Source organism: Watersipora subatra, chromosome 2 (assembly GCF_963576615.1).
Source record: "Watersipora subatra chromosome 2, tzWatSuba1.1, whole genome shotgun sequence".
Lineage (NCBI taxonomy): Eukaryota > Metazoa > Bryozoa > Gymnolaemata > Cheilostomatida > Watersiporidae > Watersipora > Watersipora subatra.
In genome coordinates, this window is record NC_088709.1 from 13,089,273 (window position 1) to 13,104,552 (window position 15,280).

General features: G+C 35.7%; 1 protein-coding gene across 3 annotated transcripts in view; it reads left to right on the plus strand.

The window, feature by feature from the left end:
* The window catches only part of LOC137387348 (uncharacterized), a 30,782-nt gene that overhangs the window by 11,540 nt on the left and 3,962 nt on the right, over nucleotides 1–15,280 (plus strand). For all 3 annotated transcript variants that reach the window (XM_068073740.1, XM_068073741.1, XM_068073742.1), the window contains one exon: nucleotides 9,304–9,425. The gene's annotated coding sequence lies outside the window, so the exon portion shown is untranslated. The remainder of the gene's footprint in view (nucleotides 1–9,303; nucleotides 9,426–15,280) is intronic.

Consider the following 15,280-nt stretch of genomic DNA (forward strand, 5'->3'; position numbering starts at 1 on the left):
ATCTTGGAAAAGTGTACCCCGCCTCTCAACTTTTCTAGCAACTCTTCAAGGCTTGGTAATGGGTGTTGATCAATTGATATTTGTTGGTTCAACATCTTGAAATCACCACATATACGCACTCTTCCATTTGGTTTGGAAACTGCTACTATTGGAGCAGCATAATCACTAAAGTCCACATGTTCCAAAACACCAGCTTTAACTAATCGCTCTAGCTCTTCTTTTACAGCTTGGCATCTAGAGAATGGCACTACACGAGGTTTAGAAAAGCTTGGTGTGCTTCCTGGTTTCAAGCGTACTGGTACTTTTACCTTTTTACATCGGCCAAGACCTGTCTTAAAGACATCAGAGTACTTAGAGGAGAGTGCAGCGATTTGGTCCTTAAATCCAATAGGGTTACTTCCTGTGACAGTACAGGTAACATCACAACTACCCTGTGTCAATACAGCTAGCCCCTGCTGCGAGAGACTGAATTTGTCACTCCAATCTAGACCAAAAAAGTTTGAACCTTGTGTTGTGTTTACAACAAGAAGTTTGAGATTTTGTTTTTCCACATCTCCTACCTTCACACTAACTGAACATTGTCCTTTAATCTGTAACTCACTTTGCCCATACTCTTTAAGATGGGTACTGACAGGTAAGAGGGGGGGGGTGATCCAAGACTTCGGTAGCCTTGCAAATCAACTATAGACCAAGTAGCCCCTGTGTCCCATTGAAACATTGCATCATGACCATTGACAACAGTTTTGATCCAAACCTTTCTATTGACTCGTTGGAAAAGATTATCTGAAACTGCATGTACTGAATGATAAGGTTCACTTGCATCAGTGAGCACACTTAACACAGAGTTTTCAACTGTCCTAGCCGACTGTTCTGTCTGACTTTGTGCTGCTGTCTTAGCCATACAGACAGCCTCAATGTGACCTTTGACCTCACATTTCCTGCAGACAAATGCTCTGCAGGGACACTTTTTTCTGTCATGTTTAATGTAACAGCTAGGGCAAGACTTCAACATACCTGTGTTCTGTGCATTAACTTGTTGCTTTCCAATGGTTTGTTGACCTCGGCGTGATCTTTGCTTGTACTGACCTGACATTTTATTTACTGTGTCTTCAATAGCTGGAGAAGTTGTCTCCCCCTTGAGAATTTTATCGGTCTCTGTTGTCTTGATGAATGCTGCAGCCTTCTTAAGAACATCATTAAGAGAGGGATCAGCATCAAGTAGACACTGGCGACGTACATCAGCATGTGGCGTCTCTTTAATGATTATGTCACGAATTTGTTCATCAACATAACTAGTGCCACAGCCTGTGCTTTTGCACATGAAAGCACAGTGCCGTGCGAGTCCACGAAGTTCTGCAGCCCAATCAACATAGGACTGACCAGTCTTCATCTTACATTGAGAAAATTCAAATCTTGCTGCCTGAACATGTATGGTATCTGCAAAGTGTTCATTAAGTTTCTCCGACAACTCAGTAAATGACTTGCTTGTGATATCCTCTGCACCAAATAAGTTTGACAACAAGTCGTATGTCTCAGCTTCTACCCAAGATAGTAAGCATGCTCGTTTCTGACTGTCATCTACCACCCGATACACATCAAAGTGCTGATTGAAACGTTGAAGGTACTGGTTCCATTTTTCTTTACCCCTGTCGTATGCTTCAAACTTGGGTATGGCGACAGCTACTGGTACTGATGCAGCACTATCACTCTTGGTAGCTTCAAACAAGGAGATAAACTGCTTCTGTAGATCAGTGTTTTGCTGCTGGAACTGTTGTTGCTGTTTCTGCATAGCATCGATCAAAGCTTTTATGTTAGGATCCATAGCAAGACAATAGAAAAATGCTGGCTGTGAGTCCACAATGTTCGTTCCTGACACCAGTTGTTGTATTGTAGTTGTTGTATTGTATTATCACAATAAGTCTTGTATCACAGAAAACACAGCTAACAGGTAAGAAGCACATACAGGAACTGACTTAGTTAGCAAGCCCATAGCTATGGGTCATTAGACAATTATGATATTATAGCACAGCTAAAAGAAAGCATGACTGCACAGCTAATATGTAACATGACATTAGCGTACAAATATACATAGTATTTTAATGCTACACTCTGTACTTTTATTTCACAGCTCTGCTCATCATGTACCTCAACTGACTTTTTCTACTTTCCAATCAATTGTAACCTCCAGATGATAAGCGTTGTAATATTGTGATACAAAGAGCATCGATAATGCATCATCCAACCGTCTAAGGCTACCAGGAAAGATATCGAACCATTGTTAAAATAGCATAAAACAACAAAGTATCCATACATAACGATATCCAGACTGCATTTTAATGCAGATGGATTAGAGTTACGCACATTTGGTGTAACATACTAAGTAGAAAATGTGTGTCCAGCTTGATGGAATCCCACAAACAAAAAGCCGGTGGGTGAGCTTTAGGATTTTCAACATTTTTTAACCTTTTTCATTGAATAGCATCTGTTTTTGATATGGGCAATTCACTGCATAAACATAGTAACAATCTGGTAAGCTGGAATACCTACACAGTTTTTGAAGTGAGATCTAGAATTATTGCCTTGTGTAAACATTCGTATTGTAAATGATTTTGGCTTGACTATTACAGCTCATAGCTGATATCAGGTCTTTTGTTACCAGATCATTAGCATCAACCTGCCAGCAGTAAATAATTCGTGAATGTTTCTCAAAGCAAAATTCTGACAGGCAATTCAATCATTCTTGTCAAATCGCGATTAAAAAAACCCAAGTATTCTACTATGGCACGGCTGTTCAAATGGACTAAATCTGCAGCACATCAGAGATATGGTTTATATGGTTTTCGTGTTGGAAAAATATGCTATTTCTGCACAAATTCATACGCTAAAACTTCACAGCATATGTGAATAGGTTTTCAGGAGTTTGAATTTTACTTTGGATTTCTTGAGTGTCTTAACCCACAGCTTCCAAAATTTCATCATCTGAAGGGTCATTATGGCAGTGACAGTTTTAGCAGCTGTCACTGCTGAAACTGATAGCGTAGTTAGATGCGAGTTACAATCATCCTGTGGTCTAGAAAGCAATGACACGCTTCAGATTTGCCTTTGCTGAAAGCTATCAGTTTGTATTTACTGTCTGGGCTTGGGTGAAAAATGTGGATTGAGTTCTAAACAGTGTCAGAGGAGTTAGATTGTTGGGGGTCATTTATGGATGACGGTCCACTATCCAAGGCAACCAGATCCTTTTGCTAAGAGAGTCACTACAGCGGCTACCCCCTTTGCTGAAGAGGACCATTTATTCATTGTTTTTTTATAAAAATAAATAAAACTGTTCCTACACACATACCCATTGTAAATTACCATAGAGTAATTGTATATATATATGCATGTAAATATATGTACATGTATATATATTGTATATACATGTATATATATTCATGTATATACAATATATATATACATGTACTGGATGAATGCCCGGCATTGCGCTTGTAATGAAAAGGTCTTTGGGCAGAAAATTTATTTTCATTCAACATATACAACATTTACCATTTTAACTTTTAAACTTCAAATCATGAGAAAAAGGTTTCTTGTGCAGTTGAAATGAACTGAAAGAAAAAATAAAACGACTGTAAAGGTTTTCAAACTTTTTCAAACAACTGTAACATAAATTTCAAATCATAAAACAAGTGTTTCGTTGAAATAATTTAGGAGGAAAAATAAAACTGTAAAGGTGTTTAAATGTAAATGTGAAATCATTAGCAAATAATGGCTAAATATAGCCTGTTTTGCTGTTTACAATCAAAAATTATTTGGTATACAATTATGTGGTTTTAGTTCGTTTCAGTGTTGGCTTCGTAAGGCGAAAATATCGTATAGGCGTATAGAAATATAGAGTAGTATAGAAGCCCATAGTAATTATTTAATCCAATCACTTCCAGGTAAAAATCATCAAATCATCATTAAAAAATAGTAACAAAACGATATGTTAACCTTAGTAACTATAGTTACCTACAATAACTTAAGTGCATTTTGTGGTTATGATCTGCAAGACAATGTAACATTACATAATACTACGTTTAATAGTTTAGTTTAGGCTAATAGTTTAATTTCAAGAAAAATTGTTGTTGATATTGTATGGTGGAAAACAAATTCGCCCCAGTATGGCGAGGACGAAAAAGCATTGTTTCATAGAGTTAGACAAAAAAATTTATAACAGGAGCATCAGAACCCGTGGGCGCAATGTGTCAATTAATACGTCATTTAGTGTGTGCAATCGAGAAAAGGGTATACGGTATATGATGATAGCGATAGAATTCTAAGGACTGTAGCTCGGTGGTTAAATGCTCGGTTAAAAACTTGCAGTTGCAATCTTCGTGAGTTCAAATGCAGTACGAAGCGAACTTTTTATTCCAAGATCTTAATAGCTAGAGCTGGACACACCGGTTCACAGACCCACAAACTTTGAGATTTATATATAGAAGGTATACTTGATACATGTATATACATAATAGCTTGTCAGATGTTCCGGGATTGTGTGTTCAGATGACAGCTCTGCAGCCAGCTTCGTTTCTGCCTCCTTTCCCAAGACCAGCTCTGCATCATAAGTGTACATGGTTATACTAACCCTCCGATAGTCTGTTGATTTTTTTGATTAGCCATTTCCTGTGCTACTTTGTGTGAGGCCTACAGTAGTTAGGAGTTGAATTCATAAAAATTTCTAGGCTGGCTGGCTGTTGTCTATGTCGCTCAAAGAAGTTCTGATTCTTCTCTAAATGTTAAGGATGTATCGATCAGAGATGCTGCTTCAATTTGTTAGATGTCATTGTTCAATAGTTTTATGCATAACACACATTGTGGTTTCTTTTCACCATTGCTAACTAGACTTTGAAATATGTATTGAATGTAGCTTGCATCATATTTTCTTTCTTTTTTACAAGTGCTTATTCAGTACATAAAGCAATATTGATGACTAAATCAATACTCCGGTCACATTTCAACTGGAAAGGTATAGCTTGAACAATCAACTTGAACAATATACATACTTTCCACAAGTCATGATTGGGTTGTGAATGGGTTACTAACTCACTATTCAATCAAAATTTAGATAGATGTCTTCACATATATCTATGTTTTCCATATTCATAACCCTGATCATCGAAGATAGTATTTGAGGTGGTAGGACTAAATGGACAGTCATGGGTGGCAGAATGGTGTTTGGTGCTGGTGATGCATAACAACACAGCTTCACCTCCATACGCAGCTGGAATTGCGATGCAGTGAATACCTTACTCCATTCTGAAGCAAGACTCCAAAGGAAGAAAGTATGACGTTATCGTCATTCGCCATTATATGTTTTAGTAGCTGCTGTTCAACTGCTGCACTTGTATTAACACTTAGTTCTTGTCTAGGCTTTTTTTGAGTTCGTGAGGCTGAAATATAAATTACAAATGTATGGAATCGAGAATAACAAATACTATACAAAAAGCATGTTGCATTTAAATTTAAGCGGGCTATCCGTTGACACGCAGTGTTAGTAGGGGTATTAATAGAATCGAAAAGAACACGTTCAATCTTAGAAAAACATACCTTTACAAACAAACAACAGCATTGTTATCCTCGTGTTATGATGAGACCAGAATTAAAGTTTTCGTACCAACTGATATTGTATATCATATCATATTGGGTAACAGATATTGAGTAGGATGAGGGATAATTGCGACAGCGCTGATTGAAGGATGCTGCGGACTTTGCATGACGAGCATAACATCCTCGGAGTCAGAAACAGCAACAGACTTCTTGTTCCTGAACTCCCACATCTATCATGAAATTACAAAATTGGACACTACGTTAGATTAGCTGGTAAATTAACTGTAAGTAGGAATAATTTAGTAATGATGTGACAAGCTTTGGTAATACAACACACCCGAGTCCACTTTTGCTGTCTGTAAAGTATCGTGTTAAGGGGCACTAGGTGGTATTTTCATCAAAGTTTTAATATATGGGAACAGCCAAGCCAGGTTCCTACATTCTGGTGCTGGAGTGAAATCGTCTGTGCCACCGCCAGATGGTCTAGCGGAGTTCAAATAGCGCCAAAACCTTTGAGTAGTTTTGTACCTGGGGAATGTAATAAGCAGGAACAACATATATTTAATGAAGCATTAAAGAAAAATCCTAGAAGCAAAATAGAGATGGCTACACAGTCAAAACTGAATTTTTAGGGCTTGCTGAATATTATTCATTTTTTTCAAAGGAAACTCCATGCAGCCATTTAATTCAGTAGTATTGCTCTTTAGGTCTGTGAGCATTTTCAAGTGGTTTTAGCTGATAATCGTTGCCATAGGCCTTTTGGATGTACATACACTCCCCAAGTATATTATGTGTTTAATCGTAGTAGGTTGCTACTTCAATACAACATGAGCTACTCTGCTATTGTTGAATGTGATTTAGCTGGACGTGTGCTGCTGACAGCAGAACAATTTATTTTGACTAATTGACTGCCAGAAATCAGGACATATGGACACCCTAACAGGCACTTACAGCAACAGCAAAAAGTTAACAGCATAATTAATTATTGATATTGTAGTTACTTATACTCACCTCGTTTCACAATCCTCAACCTTGGTATTGAACTTGGCAGCAGCATTCGACCGGGAATTATTTTTTGTTGTTGTTTCTGTATTATTTAATGCTTGTGTCATATAATACTCGATATTTTTGCATTTATTCCATAATATTGTAGTTCATCGACAGTAGCAAAATTTTCCACATTCTTACAATATATAAACACCACACCAAACAAGTGAACAAAAAAACTAACATTGTTAGTAAGCAAACCAAGTCCTTGATCCATCTCCTTTGCAGTGGAGGGACGAACTCACACGAGTCTGAGGTTATGTTGCACACTCGATTCACATCAATCCTAGCGTAGCAATGCTCTTGTGGACTGCCGTCACAATTTAGTTGCGTCATCTTGCGATTTCCTAGCTATTCGGTTCCCATTTATCACACACTTGCATAAGTTTGCATAGCAGGGTGCAGCACCTCACATGCCAAACATACGATATTTGTCTGAATCAGGCGTATGTAACTTGATTGCTGAAATCATTTGTTAGATCATCATTAGTGATTATGCTTGTAACATTTGTATTTCTAGTTTCATGGGTCTTTTATAGCCGTTTTTGTGACTAGATTGCCTATCAATGAACTTCTGTTCAACATGGCTTTAGGTTTTATACATGGTTTTATACACCAAACCAGATAACCTTCATGTTTTTTGCTTTCATGGCTTTTGTCCCCGTTTTTACATGACAGTTACAGGTTTTCAACCCATTTTATCTTATTTGATATGAACAAACTGAATCCAACCATTACCAATTATTTGGAAAATATCATTGCTAGCTCCTTTAATAATGTTTCACCTAATATCCGTCTTCTTGACAGAGATAGGTATTTTAAACACTATTTGTCAAACTATTTATTTGATTTTGTTTACTAATTGTTGCCCTCTTTTACTTTTTACGTTTTATTATTGTTGTATGGCATACTGTACTATTGTTCTGGTGTAATTTATATATATATATATAAATTACTTTGTATATATATAAAGTAATTTATATATATATAAATTACTTTATATGTATAAAGTAATTTATATATATAATAATTTATATATATAAACTAGAAATTCCCCTGTCATACAGCCCACGACCAAAGTGATATTTGGAAAAAGAAAGGGTACTGCTGGTTGAGAAATGCAATATTAGCAGTTAAATGGCACTGCAGTGCAATAGTAGCTGCAATGGTAGCTGTAATGTACTGGGTGTTATTATTTACAACAAACAGCAATAATGAAAGGAAAAGATTATATGTTTATATCTCTCCCCTGCAATAGGAGAAATGCATTAGAAGTAAAATGGCAAGCTGTTGTGTAATATACAGTTTGAAAGTTGGTTGTGTTGAATGCAGAATGGTTTTGACTGCGATCTGTAACGAAAGTGAAGACATGGGTCATGATCACAGAAACCATGGGTGTGGGAGATTTAGAGTTATCTACACTAGCAGAAGCAGATAATTCTCAGTTATTTTGCAAAAACAATTTGATTCCAGCTTAGTTACAGCAGATTTTATGGTCAATAAACTGAATGCATGTTTACCATTAGTGCGAAAACATAATTTTGGAAAAACTGGTGTTAAAGTTTGAGAAACGAAAACCAATGCACAATTTTGTTTACATTTCAAAACGTCATAGCAACCAATATCAAGAAGTTGTGATATTCATCTAGATTTTCATAATTATATGTTATATGCAAAAAATTATGCTGAATTTAAAAATCTAAACAGATTTTAGTTGGTTGTCATAGAAATAGCTATGTATCTATAAGAAAGTGTAAACCTATAATTTAATTTTGCAGATATTAAAAACGTCAAAAAAAACGATTACTTTTCAGTACTTCTACGTTAATTACAGAAACCTTCGGCAATTGGACAATGCCATAGACTGGTGAAATGTGCGCGTTTTTCTTGTGAAATGTGCACGTTTTTCTTGTGAAATGTGCACGTTTTTCTTGTGCAATGTGCACGACTTAATGGTTCTATTCTCGGTCGCACGGCCTTGTCGGCGTTTCGTTGGCCGGTCTTGATTTTGTTTAAAACAGGCTTGTCAAGTTTTAATAACGATTTTAGGCCAAATTAATCTGTCTATTTATGTATAATCTGATCAGATGAGTAAGGTTTAGGATATTTTCTACAAATTTCAAAGACTTGGTAACATATTTAAATAGGTTTATATGTGTCTTGTATCGTTATTATACTTAAACGACTTCATTGAAAAATGGTTAAATTTGTTGATGAGATTTCGGTACAAGGGTTTGCGACGGTGTTGATGAATAATTTTCGTGAGTCGTGTACACATATGCATTTATCATAAGGCTCCCAAACTTTATCGGCAATAATTATATTTCAAATATAAATGTGTTTCAAATGACACCATAAAACAATAATAAAACAAAAAAGGGACAACGGTTAGCTACTAAAATCGAATAAATATTTTGGAAAAAATATATATATGTATATATATAGTAAAGCCTGCAAACATGTTATACTAATTAGGTATAATTCATATTCTAATAGCTTACAGTATATGGCAAACAAAAGGCAAAGCAGTTATGGTTCTATTTATATCAATTCTTATCCAACACACAAGTGTACACAGGGCAGAGCATAATAATACTAATTATACTAATGACATTAATTCTTCAAACAACATGCAAGTGACTGACCTGTTCTTCATTCAACAACTTTCAGTTACTCCAACCTAAGATGAACTGTGAGACCATATATGTATAAGGGCTCACTGGGAAATTGGCCATCCGCATGCACTTCCATTGAAAATAGTCGGTCTCCGCTTGTCAGGCCATATCATAGAGGTGAGTCAACTACGTAAGGGAAAACTAGTCACACATATTCTTGTACAATGCAGAGCAAGTTTGGGTAATTCGCACGTAGGTGAGTGAATGCATTAAATGCAATTAGTGCTTGCTAATTTATTAGGCTACATTAACCAAACTTGAGTTTAATTTTTGAAACTAGTCAGCTCCACCTGATCATCGTTTAAATAAGTTTGGACATACCACTTTTTTAGCATTGTTTTAGTTATGATTAGTTTGGCTTGATGACATATCTAGAGCATACCTAGAAAATTGGAATAGGCATTGCAATGCTTCTACAATGGTTCACCTAAGGTTTTATCAAACACGAAATGATAAGATAATATATAAGATAGTATTAATATATATTAATACTTCTATTAGTATGAGTGTAAGATGATATTCATTGTGTGTGCACATGTGTGTTTCATAACCTGGCTGTAACTTTTTACACTAAAACCCAATATTGAAAACGATATAAAAATTATATAAAAGATATAAAATTGTGACTTGTATTTACTAAACCATGTACTATAGTGTATCATAGTGTCGCTTTATTTTATAATATATTTTATTATATTTCGTTCTACTTCTTATAACCGTGGACAAGTGTATGTCTATATACATGTTTGTTTGTCTGTTTATTTTCATCTATAATATAACCACAAAAAATAATATGAAGAGTGTTTCTAACAGTATAAAAAGACAAGAGAAATAGAAAAAAAAAATGTCCAGGGAAGGTGATGATGAGGTCCCTGTGTGCAATAGCAAGGCTAATCAAGGCGCGGAACCTGAAAGTAGAGTCAGCAGGAGTATGTCTAGTTGGTTTAGTCGTCTGGTTGTCTGAGGTAGCGCTTCAGTTCATTTCTGAAAGAATTAGCATTTACAATTTTACGCAGTGTAACCGGTAGTAGATTCCATAGCAATGACTCTTGATAATCCAAACAACATAGACCAGCTTTTGATTTAAACAATGGTATTTTTAGGTTTATGTGTGTTTGACGAGTAGTTAAATGTGTTATCGTCCTGTTATTGTTTGTTTCGTAAAATGTGTTGTGTGCTTTTATCAGTACTTTGTATTTGTATAACTTTTTGATAGTTAAAATTCTATTTAGGTTGAATAGCGGATTAGCAGAAAAATCGTAAGCTTTCTTGTTAATTATTCTGAGTAAACGGTTTTGAAAAACTTTAATTTTGTTTAAGTAGCAGTCTGGAGCATTTCCCCATGCCTCAACACAATACGAGAGTTTGGAATTGAAGGAATTGTACAGAATTAGCAAAACATCCTTAGAGAGGTACTGAGACAATCGAAAAAACAACCCAGCATAAGGTCTAAAGTCTTTTAACAGTTTGGATATATGATTGCTCCAATTCAGCTGAGGGTCAATAAGTACTCCCAAAAATTTTATATTGTCAGATTTATTTATTGCATGACCATTAATTAGTAGGGATTGTTCATTAAAGTGGTACGAGTTCTGTGGGTTTTTTAATAAAATGTAGCAAGTTTTGTTGAAATTAATTGTTAGTTTATTTTGGTTGCACCAACTGTGAAGGCTTTTTAAGTCTTTATTTATCAAATGCATTTGCTTGTGAAGGTCTTTGGATTCAAAAAAAAGATCTCCACATGTACTTATGAACTTGTGGAGATCAAACCTTACTTCGATATTTATTAAATCTGCAAGTATACACAAATTGCTCATGATTTCATCACTACTCGCTCATGAGTTGAATGAAAGTCCATTGTTGTGCTTTATTACACATGAGTTTTATATGATAAAGAACTAGCAAAAGGTAAAGTTTTTTCGCAACCCATTTTTGCTCATGCAAATCTACACACAAAACTACATCAAACTAGTGAAAAAATTATTTAGCTCTATTATGTAGCTCTATTATTTAGCTCTATTATTTAGCTCTTATTTAGCTCTTTTATTCAGCTCTATTATTTAGCTCTATTATTTAGCTCTATTATTATGTCTTACTACTCCGTGTCTCAATAGTCACAGGGAATTTTCTATTTCTGAAAAAATCTCCATTTTTAAATTTTTCACTTTTATGACATCACAATCCAGCTATATGAAATATAGCTGGAGTGTGATGTCATAAATCAGAAGGCTATTAATGTTCTATTTCATGTCTAATCTCATTAGAAGGCTATATGAAATATAGCCTTCTAATGAGATTAGACATGAAAGCCCAATGCCAAGTTTTTAGCTATATATAATTACACACTGTTCTAAAGAGCTTGAAAGTTAATGCTGCAACTATGGAACAATCAGCATTTGAGCTTAGCAAGTGTGATGACAAGTTGCATTTGGAGATCAACCCAATCGTGAGTAGCAATATCCAGTATAAAAATCTAGGAATTTTGATTTAACAGCTGTTAACGACTCAGTTATTATATATATTGCCAATTGGTAATATTGCCCACTTATGTGAACATTGCTGTAGACTCATTCCAGGTTTAGGTGACTACAAAAGAATGTTAATGACTCAGTTATTATATATATTGCCAATTGGTAATATTGCCCACTTATGTGAACATTGCTGTAGACTCATTCCAGGTTTAGGTGACTACAAAAGAATGTTAATGACTCAGTTATTATATATATTGCCAATTGGTAATATTGCCCACTTATGTGAACATTGCTGTAGACTCATTCCAGGTTTAGGTGACTACAAAAGAATGTTAACGACTCAGTTATTATATATATTGCCAATTGGTAATATTGCCCACTTATGTGAACATTGCTGTAGACTCATTCCAGGTTTAGGTGACTACAAAAGAATGTTAATGACTCAGTTATTATATATATTGCCAATTGGTAATATTGCCCACTTATGTGAACATTGCTGTAGACTCATTCCAGGTTTAGGTGACTACAAAAGAATGTTAATGACTCAGTTATTATATATATTGCCAATTGGTAATATTGCCCACTTATGTGAACATTGCTGTAGACTCATTCCAGGTTTAGGTGACTACAAAAGAATGTTAACGACTCAGTTATTATATATATTGCCAATTGGTAATATTGCCCACTTATGTGAACATTGCTGTAGGCTCATTCCAGGTTTAGGTGACTACAAAAGAATGTTAATGACTCAGTTATTATATATATTGCCAATTGGTAATATTGCCCACTTATGTGAACATTGCTGTAGACTCATTCCAGGTTTAGGTGACTACAAAAGAATGTTAACGACTCAGTTATTATATATATTGCCAATTGGTAATATTGCCCACTTATGTGAACATTGCTGTAGACTCATTCCAGGTTTAGGTGACTACAAAAGAATGTTAACGACTCAGTTATTATATATATTGCCAATTGGTAATATTGCCCACTTATGTGAACATTGCTGTAGACTCATTCCAGGTTTAGGTGACTACAAAAGAATGTTAATGACTCAGTTATTATATATATTGCCAATTGGTAATATTGCCCACTTATGTGAACATTGCTGTAGACTCATTCCAGGTTTAGGTGACTACAAAAGAATGTTAACGACTCAGTTATTATATATATTGCCAATTGGTAATATTGCCCACTTATGTGAACATTGCTGTAGACTCATTCCAGGTTTAGGTGACTACAAAAGAATGTTAACGACTCAGTTATTATATATATTGCCAATTGGTAATATTGCCCACTTATGTGAACATTGCTGTAGACTCATTCCAGGTTTAGGTGACTACAAAAGAATGTTAATGACTCAGTTATTATATATATTGCCAATTGGTAATATTGCCCACTTATGTGAACATTGCTGTAGACTCATTCCAGGTTTAGGTGACTACAAAAGAATCGGTTCTAGTTGTGTTCTCTTAGTTGCAATTCTGTGCTTACGCCTCTTGTTACTATTTTTGGTCAAAAGTTTGTGCTCGTCATGCGTATATACTAGTGCTGGACACGGGTAATAAAACTCATTGAACTCGCTGGTTTATCTTCTCTCGAGTCTCAGGTAACATACCTTTGAGCATTTCGATCATGTGCATTCGGGTTTTGACTTCCGAGTTCAGGCTTTCATGCACAGATCCGTCGAGTTGAATGGACAAAAACTCAGTCTATTGCGTCTTGCGCTCTAAGCACTGATTAACAAGGTATATCGGTCGATAGAAAAATAGTAAAACATAATAAATAAATTGAATAGAATTATAATTGCATTGTAAATTTTAAGATATGTCCGATGTTAGGAAATTTTAGACATAAAACCCATATCAATAAACCCAATACCTGAAAAACCTGTGGGCCAAGAAGTACTCGTGCCAAGCGCTACCATCTACCCGATACTTGGAAAACTCGAACTGAAAGATGCGAGTCAAAACTCGTTGGCCAAGAAGTACTCGTGTCCAGCACTAGTATATACACACTACTTATCGTGGGCTGAGCGCAAAATTGTTCTAACTTCATATAGAACACACGTTATGTTCTTGTTCATTATACATACAAATATGTACTTGATGAGCCATAACCACAGGAAGGGTTGTTTGAAAAACTTTCTTGTGCCAATGCATTAATGTTTCAGTGCCTTACTATATGTATGCATTGTGTCAATGCACTATTATGTTGCTGCATTGTGGTGTCAATGCATTATTACTTCGATGCATTATTGATTCAATGCAGTATTGTGTCAATGTATTATTGCTTTAATGTATTATTGCTTCAATGTATTATTGCTTCAATGCATTATTGCTTCAATGCATTATTGCGTCCATGCAGTATTGCGTCCATGCATTATTACTTCGATGCAGTATTGTGTCAATGTATTATTGCTTCAATGTATTATTGCTTCAATGTATTATTGCGTCGATGCGGTATTGCGTCGATGCGGTATTGCGTCGATGCGGTATGGCGTCGATGCGGTATGGCGTCGATGCGGTATGGCGTCGATGCGGTATGGCGTCGATGCGGTATGGCGTCGATGCGGTATGGCGTCGATGCGGTATGGCGTCGATGCGGTATGGCGTCGATGCGGTATGGCGTCGATGCGGTATGGCGTCGATGCGGTATGGCGTCGATGCGGTATGGCGTCGATGCGGTATGGCGTCGATGCGGTATGGCGTCGATGCGGTATGGCGTCGATGCGGTATGGCGTCGATGCGGTATGGCGTCGATGCGGTATGGCGTCGATGCGGTATGGCGTCATTGTATTCCCGTGTCAATGAATTTTTCTCCTACGTTTCATGCACACTGTTTATAGCTATATAAATAAGCATGAATGCAGTTAAGGTTATGCACAAGTTTTCTGTCATAAACATTTAGGCCGTACTACTAAAATTCAGTAATCAGCTTTTCGCAAACATAAATGTTTAGGTTAGTGACTATTGATGCAAGGAGCTTTTACTCGTGGATTAAGGTAATACATTTAGTAAAATTGTCTTGAAAATTAACAAGGGTAGTTTTATCCCCAAATGGAAATATTTCCTCATTAAATTCAAGTTGAACTTAGATTTCTACAGTATGTGACGCAGTGACAAAGTAACTATTTACCTCTGATTAATAACAACATGTTTAGCAGGAAAGGTTTCATCAGCAGTTTTAAAATCTTTATCCTTAATGTACACCTATGAAGCCGGCTGCTGATGGTTGTAAGCGAAGACCCGCTTTAATTACGAGCAATGAAATACAGGAATATGCATAATAGTGACAAATAATCTTTACTAGTTAGCAGATTGAGTCACCTTACCATTTTCACAAATATATTTTTCAACATTAAAAGATGCTTGTCATATTGTGTATATTTATCATAAAGTACTAGCTGTAAAAATCAGATGAAATATATGAGTATATCTTATGGTTTAAAACTACGGCTTTGCTCATTAAATTGATTCATTTGCTATAAAGTCTACTTGT